The 8661-nt window shown below is 40.5% G+C and overlaps 1 pseudogene; it reads right to left on the bottom strand.

Moving 5' to 3' along the window:
• Window positions 1-7874: 7874 nt before the first annotated feature.
• LOC110302623 lies at window positions 7875-8456 on the bottom strand (annotated as a pseudogene).
• Between the last annotated feature and the right edge of the window lie 205 nt (window positions 8457-8661).

Raw genomic sequence — 8661 nt, 5'->3', positions numbered from 1 at the left:
AAACCAAGACGGAAGCAAGTGGAAGCGTGGATTAATAACAAACAGATCAGAAAGCTCACCAGCTGGGCTTGGAGTGGAGGTAATATTTTAGCAGGATCAAGATAAGGCCAAATAATTGTATTTTTTTCTACTATTCCCCCATTTAAACTTTGGTACTGATTTAGAATTGGACTAGCTCATCCCCCATGTGCAGCAAGCAAAGATTAACAATACAGTATAAGATTGCTTGTGGACGTGGGAAAGTTCTTCCGGCAGCTCTTGGGAAACACAATGGACTATTATTCTTACATGCTTAGCCCTTTCAAGGCCTCTCATGACTCCAGGGGCTGCAACTTGGATGCGCGTCTTTCAATGCCCTGATGCTACCTGTATTTCTTACATCTGCCTCTTACAATCAAAGAGCACCTTCGGATCAGGGGATTCGCTTTCCTATCACTGAAACTTCAGTGCTAGACAAACAAGTATAGCTAGTCTAAAAATGTTTGTGACTGATTTAACTAGTGGGAATCATTCAACTAAATGTTGGCTATTCAATATCTTAGGGGAGTGCCTTGAAGGCTGTGAAAACATCTGAAAATATATTGCCATTTATTCCAATTGTAATTTAAATATATTATAATTTCTAAAAGTTAGACCATGTGTTTAACCTTTACGCTCAAGGAGATAAAAATATAGCATTCTTCTAAAACTTCGTACCTCGTTCCCAATCTCCATTATCAAATTTCAGGCAACTCTACTGAAATTAACAAGGTTTCTTTCTTCTAGTATTTCTTTCCACAGAGCATTTGTGTGCACCAAAATTCAAAATCAAATATAGCTGCTGGGATTTTGAGGGTTAGCTGCCTAAACGGCATTCCAGTTCACAAAGAAAAGGGATAAAGGATGAAGAGCAATTCAAGCAGAGTCTGAGAACGTTATCATTAAAGTGAAGAAGTGAACTTGACTGGTAAGCAGCTAGGAACTACAGCTCAGGGAAAAAAACTGAGGGGCTGCACTGAGGCTCATCAACAAAATACCTGCCCACGACAATTCTTTGAAAAAGCGTTATATCCGGATGTAGAGATGATTCTGTGGTTGAAAAGCTTACTCTGTAAACTTGAGACATGCAGTTCAGTTCTCAGCCCCCTTGTGATGAGCTATAGGTAGTGCAGCATAAAAGCCCATAACTAGGTTTTTTAGATTAATTTTTATTAGATTCTTTATTTACATTTCAAATGTTATCCCCTTTCCTGATTTTCCCTCCAAAAAACCCCTCCCTCCTCCAGCTCCCCCTTCCACCTGCTCATACAGAAGTGGATGCTCACAGCCTTCCACTGGACAGAGCACAAGGTTCCCATAACTAGTTTTTAAAAGCTGAATAGTATTCCATTGTATAAATGAACCACATTTTCTGTATTCATCCTTTGGTTGAGGGGCATCTGGTTTGTTTCCAGCTTCTGGCTATTACAAATAAGTCTGCTGTGAACATAGTGGAGCATGTGCTTCTGTGGAATGGTAGGGTGTCTTTGGGGTATATGCCTAGGAGTAGTGTAACTGGGTCTTCCAGTTTCTGAGGGACCACCACACTGATTTCTAGAGTGGTTGTACCAGTTTGCAATCCCACCAGCAATGGAGGAGCGTTCCTCTTTCTCCACATCCTCGCCAGCATCTGCTGTCACCTGAGTTTTTTATTCTAGTCATTCTGATTGGTGTAAGGTGGAATCTCAGGGTTGTTTTTGCGTTTCTCTGATGGCTGGGGACATTGAACATTTCTTTAGGTGCTTCGCAGCCATTCGAGATTCTTCTGTTGAGAATTCTCTGTTTAGATCTCAACCCCACTTTTTAAGTTGGGTTATTTGGGGTTTTGTAGGTTAACTTCTTGAGTTCTTTATATATTTTGGATATTAGCCCTCAGTCAGATATAGGGTTAGTGGTTTTTTTCCCAATCTGTAGGTTGCCGATTTGTCATATTAACAGTCTTACAGAAGCTTTTCGGTTTCATGAGGTCCTATTTATCAATTGTTGATCCTAGAGCCTGAGCCATTGGTGTTGTGTTCAGGAATTTTTCCCCTGTGCCAATGAGTTCAAGGCTCTTTCCCACTTTCTCTTCTACTAAATTCAGCATATACAGTTTTATCTTGAGGTCCTTGATCCACTTGGACTTAAACTTTGTGCAAGGTGATAAATATGGATCTATTTTCATTATCCTATATACAAACTGCCAGTAAGATCAGCACCATTTATTGAAGATGCTTTCTTTTTTCCACTGTATGGTTTCAGCTTCTTTGTCAAATATCAAATGTCCATAGGTTTATGGATTTACTTCTGGGTCTTTGATTCTATTCCATTGTCCAACCTGACTGTCTCTGTACCAATATCATGCAGTTTTTAACACTACTGCTTTGTAGTACCACTTGAGGTCACGGATAGTGATTCTCTTAGAAGCTCTTTTATTGTTGAGGATTGTTTTGGCTATCCTGGTGTACTGGCTGGTTTTATGTGTCAACTTGACACAGGCTGGAGTTATTACAGAGAAAGGAGCCTTAGGTGAGGAAATGCCTCCATAAGATCCAGCTATAAGGCATTTTCTCAGTTATTGATCGGTGTGGGGGGAGCTATTGTGGGTGGTGTCATCCCTGGGCTGGTAGTCCTGGGTTCTACCTGGGTTCAGAAAGCAAGCTGAGCAAACCAAGGGAAGCAAGCCAGTAAGTAACATCCCTCCATGGCCTCTACATCAGCTCCTGCTTCCTGACCTGCTTGAGTTCCAGTCCTGACTTCCTTTGGTGATGAACAGCAACATGGAAGTGTAAGCTGAATAAACTCTTTCCTCCCCAACTTGCTTCTTGGTCATGATGTTTGTGCAGGAATAGAAACCCTGACTAAGACACCTTGTTTTTTTGTTTTTCCAAAATCATATCAGTGAAGAATTGTTTTGGAATTTTGATGGGCACTGCATTGAATCTGTAAATTGTTTTCTGTAAGAGAGCCATTTTCACTATCTTAATCCAACCAATCCATGAGCATGGGAGATCTTTCCATCTTCTGATATCTTCGATTTCTTTCTTCGGAGACTTGAAGTTCTTGTCATACAGATCTTTCACTTTCTTGATTAGAGTCACACCAAGATATTTTATATTATTTGTGACTATTGTAAAGGGTGACATTTCCCTAATTTCTTTCTCAGCCCATTTATCCTTTGAGTATAAGAAGGCTAGTGATTTGTTTGAGTTAATTTTATATCCTGCCACTTTGCTGAAGTTCTTTATCAGGTTTAGGAGTTCTCTGGTGGAATTTTGGGGGTCACTATGTGTACTATCATATCATCTGCAAATAGTGATACTTTGACTTCTTCCTTTTCAACTTGTATCCCCTTGATATCCTTTCATTGTCTAATTGCTCTAGCTAGAACTTTGAGTACTATATTTAATAGATAGGGAGAGAGTAGGCAACCTTGTCACTGATTTTAGTGGGATTGCTTCAAGTTTCTCTCCATTTAATTTGATGTTGGTTTGCTACAAAATACTTTTATATTTAGGTATGTGCCATGAATTCCTGATCTCTCTAGGACTTTGAACATGAAGGGGTGTTGTATTTTGTTGACAGCATTTTCAGCGTCTAATGAGATGATCATGTGGTTTTTTTTCTTTCAGTTTGTTTATATAGTGTATTATGTTGCTGGATTTTTGTATATTGAACTATCCCTGAATCCCTGAGATAAAGCCTACTTGATCATGGTGAAAAATTGTTTTGATGTGTTCTTGGATTCAGTTTGTGAGAATTTTACTAGGCCTGACACTACTATGCTATGATGTGCTTACAAATCAGAGCCTGGCATGGCTATCCACTGAGAGGCACTTCCAGCATCTAACTGAGACAGAAGCAGATACTTACACCCAACCACTAAACTGAAGTCGGGGACCCCTATAGTTGAATTAGGGGAAGGATTAAAGAAGCTGAAAGAGAGAGTGACCCCCACACAAAGATCATCAGTCTCAACTAACCCAGACCCCAGTGAACTCCCAGAGACTGAGCCACCAGCCAGGAACATACATGGGCTGGTCCGAGGCTGCTACATATATAGCAGAGGTGTACCTGGTCTGGCCTCAATGGGAGAAGATGCACTTAATCCTGGAAAGACTTGAGGTCCTAGGGAAGATGAAGGCCTGGTAGGGTAGGGGAGAGCACCCTCTTGGAAGCAAGGGGAAGAAAGAATAGAATGAGGAACCATGGGAGAGAGGATTTGGGGGTGGGGGACAACAACTGGAATGTAAATAAATAAAATAATATTTTTTAAAAGTCCATAACTCCAGCACAGAGAAAGTAGACAGGAGGTACACTGTGGCTCGGTGGCTGTCAGCCTGGCTGAGAAACACTTCAAGTCTATGCAGGTGCTAAGGCACATCCACAACAGGCACACATGTCCACACACACACATGCACTTAACAACACACCCGCAACACATTCACACACACATACATACACACTCACAACACACATACACATACAACACACACACATATACACACACATACAGCATTAGAAACAAGGGATGGAACAGAGAGAATACAAGTTCAGAATAGAATATTAGACTAAATAGCTGTAAACAGAAAGAAAACATAGGTCCAGGTGAACGCAGTTGTTTTTTTCAATAGCTGAACAGATAGGAAAGAAATGGGTAGTCATGTCCAGATAGTACTCAGCCTGAAGATAGAAACAAAGATGGAGAAATTTTCAAAGGGGTGGAAAATTTTCCATTACAAAATATTTCAAAGAGGCCACCCAAGATAAGTAATACAAATGATCTACACCAATATACTACCGAGAAACCATGAGAGACCTCTGGTTCAAAGGTGTTTGGCAAGGTCTCCTAAATAGAAACCAGATTTTAAACTTCATTGAAAAGCAAAATCCATTTTGATATAATGACAGCTGTTTTACAAAACATCTTATGAATAAAAAGAAGAAGATAAGTTTGTGACCAATAGGACAATTAGAACAGTGGTTCTGCTGCGAACGGGAGCATGTGTGTCTCCCTAGTCGATATGTTAGTGTACAGAGGATCTGGCTTGCACGTGTCTGGTCACTTAATGCACACGTAGATAAACATCAGTGGTTGTTCTGTGATTCTCTTCCCTCCAGCAGTTTGAACGTTTGTCCCATCATCTAAAATTCTCCCATCAAGGCTCCCTTAAAGTGCCCTGCTCTCTGCACCTCCCGTAAGCCATCTGTAACAAGCACTTAAGCAACTTACTAAAATGTTGCTTTCGCTCCCGCATCTTCAGTGTTTTCAGTTCTTTACCATCACCATGACATAAGTTTGCAGATAGAGAATGGGAACCTCAAAGCTGATGGTCCTCTCAAATAGTTAAACCTTATTCCTCTGTGACTTACCACTGCTCTGCTAGTCCCTACAGATAATATTCTATTTTCATCCAAATCCTGCTCCCCATCTGCGACTCAGTCCAGATGTCATCTCAACAGGGACATTCGCTTTGATGTCCTTAGGTAGAAAAACACAAGATCCCTTTCTACTGAGCAATCTGACAGGCTTGACTTTTCATAGTTTCGCTCACATTTTTCAAAAGCCATAGGTGTTGAACTTATCGGTGCAGGTAAAAGTTTCCTAAAAGACAGCAAATAGCCTGGAGATAGAAAACACACCTCCTATATCTTGAGATATGTAGCACAAAGTTTTACTCAGTAGATGGTCAATAATACCAGAAATCTGTGAATCTGTTTGTTAGCTATACAAAAGGAAGAAAAATGAAGAGAAAATTGGGCCCAAGAGAATGACACAGGATTGTGATACTATTTATTCAGTAAGAGAGCCATTCAAATCTCTCTATAATTATTATTTTGAATTTTCACTGATTGTATATTGAAAGGCTTCTTAATGCATATTCTGTGCTGGTAATGATGCTCACAGTAGATCCACCAGAACACACTGAAAATGAATGAATCTGGATTTGGGTTTGCGGGAGGGGGGGGTCCATATTGGATGGAGTTAAGAAGATAAAGGGTTCTAATTTCCCATTATCTCAAAAGAGGACTAAATTAAGACTAGACTATTGGATCCATAAAAATTGTTTGTATGAATAATTCTGACTTGATTCAGGAAGTAAATCTGGAGTATATTTTACACCCAAAACATTTTATGACATTTAGCACAGTCATAAAATATAATAACTCATACAGCACTTCCCCAAGAATCTTAGAGTCTAGTGGGAAAAACAGAAAAATTGATAAAACTTGTGATCACAATTTTTTGAAGGTAAGCCTAAGACTTAACATGCCTACAGAATATTACCCATTGCACTACCAGAGTTTGAACTGGCTACCTTCTCACATGGTCAAAATGGTAGAGACTCACAGATGAAAACCAGGAGTCCTCCTGTGAACAACTCCATACACACCAGCTTTAGTTCCCCACCCTGAACACCTCAGCTCTGACAGATCTGGTGGCTGCAGACTGGTGGTTGCAGAACAGAACAGAACAGAACAGAACAGAACAGAACAGAACAGAACAGAACAGAACAGAACAGAACAGAACAGAACAGAACAGAACAAAACAGAACAGAACAGAACAGAGTCCAGGCTGCTTGCCTTTCTCCTCCTCCATCCTGAGAACATTGCGGTTCCTCCACCCTTTCCATGCTGGACTCAAGCTCTTCAAGTCGGATTTACCACAGATCAGAGTATTCTGTCAGAAATAATAAGTCCACTCACAGAGTGGAACACATATGTAATTTAAAGTTTTCCTACTGTGTTTTAAGCAGAATCAGTGTAATTAATAAGGTATTCTTTTAATTCTACATACCCAACATATTAGCATTCTAACGTGTTACCAAACATTAATGAACTACTGGGTGTTTTTTTTTTTTTAAGTTTATTTTTATGCTGTCTTTGAAATTTGGTGTTGCGTTTTATGCTCAACGCATGCTCAGGTCACACTAGTCACCAGTCAAGTGCTGAATAGTGGCTTCCATAATAACTGCATATGTGTGTATGTAAGATGTACCCAGGGATACTGTCATACATGGGAAGACTGAGGATCTTGCTACTCATGAGAATGGCCAATACATTGCAGTTAGGCATCAGTGTGTGTGTTAGTTAGGGTTTTACTGCTCTGCACAGATACCGTGACCAAGGCAACTCTTATAATAAAGGACAACATTTAATTGGGGCTGGCTTACAGGTTCAGAGGTTCAGTCCATTATCATCAAGGCAGGAACATGGCAGCATCCAAGCAGACATGCGGCTGAAGAAACTGAGAATTCCACCTCTTGTTCTGAAGGCAGCTAGGAGAAGATTGGCTTCCAGGCATCTAGGACAAGGGCATTAAGGACACGCCCATAGTGACACACTTACAACAAGGCCACATCCCCCAATAGTGCCACTCCCTGGGCCAAGACTATACAAACCACCACAGTGTGTCTCGCCTGTCCTACCCTCAGTTAACAAATTTGGTGGAGGGTCCATGCCTTCCTTTGGATCTTGTCAGGAGAAATCATTGTGTATACTTAGTTCTATATTTGTTTTTGTCTTTATGCTTTTAGGAAAAGGTTTCACTATGTTGTATTAGATGCCCTGGAATTTACTGTGCAGAACAGGCTGACCTAGAACTTGTGGCAACGCCCCTGTATCTGTCCCTTGGTTACCTTATAGGCATGTACCATTACCTGCTACACAAGATCCAAAGCAATGGGGATTTTTTGGTTTTTTTTGTTTTTTTTTTAGTTCTATGACCAACTCTGGGAATGTTTAATGCACAATGGTGGTAATCTAAGCTTGCGGATCAGCTGATACAGTTTACAGTTTAACGCATACTCACTTTGCAATGGCATCATGTACACAAAGACCCACATTCTATAGCTGGGAACTATGATAGCTCTGAACTATACACGCAGGTTTGTTCGATCGTGGTACATCTGGGAAGGATCGCTAGCGTACCAGTTGCGCCTCTTCCAGAAAGATGTCGTCATTTTATCCAGGAGTTTACTCTGGGTCTTGCTGCAGAACACAAATTCCCTCAAGCGCTTCTTTTCTTGCAGTTGACTTTTTCCATAATTTTTTCTTATAGCCGGCCTTTCTCCTTAGCCAAAGGCCAGAATGAAGTCGGAGGAAACGATGCACTACCGATTTTACTGTCTTTCTCTTGCCTTTCCGTGTGCTGCAGTATGTTAGAGCTCTGACTGGTGGCTTCAGGATACTGGGAACCAATGTGGCCACTCTATTAAGGACTGTTGTCCTTAATAGAGTGGTGTCCTTAATAGTGCCAGGTGTCCGACAGATGTGACAAGTCTTGGAGCAGAGGAAAGAACTGATGTCCGAATATGTCTAAAATGAATGGTGCACAGTGAAGAATTAAGACAAGCATTCCTGGCACAGTTCCAATAGGTTGAAGATGCCAAGACATTCAAGGGACGGAATATTCCTGAGGCAGCTCTAACGGCGACCTTGAAGATGGAAGCCGCCATCTTGCAGTCTCCCAAAGCAATGTTAAACAGTGATGTGTAGCATGATTCTTAGCCCTGATTCAAAAGGAAGTGTATCCATCATTATTCCATTAATTTGCTTAGAATGTCAGCATGTATATTTTATGTTCATTATTCTTTTTTTTTAATTTTTAATATTTTTATTACATATTTTCCTCAGTTACATTTCCAATGCTATCCCAAAAGT

Source organism: Mus caroli, chromosome 9 (genome assembly GCF_900094665.2).
Source record: "Mus caroli chromosome 9, CAROLI_EIJ_v1.1, whole genome shotgun sequence".
Lineage (NCBI taxonomy): Eukaryota > Metazoa > Chordata > Mammalia > Rodentia > Muridae > Mus > Mus caroli.
The sequence above is the reverse complement of the archived record's forward strand: the minus strand, read 5'-3'. Positions and strand labels throughout refer to the sequence as shown.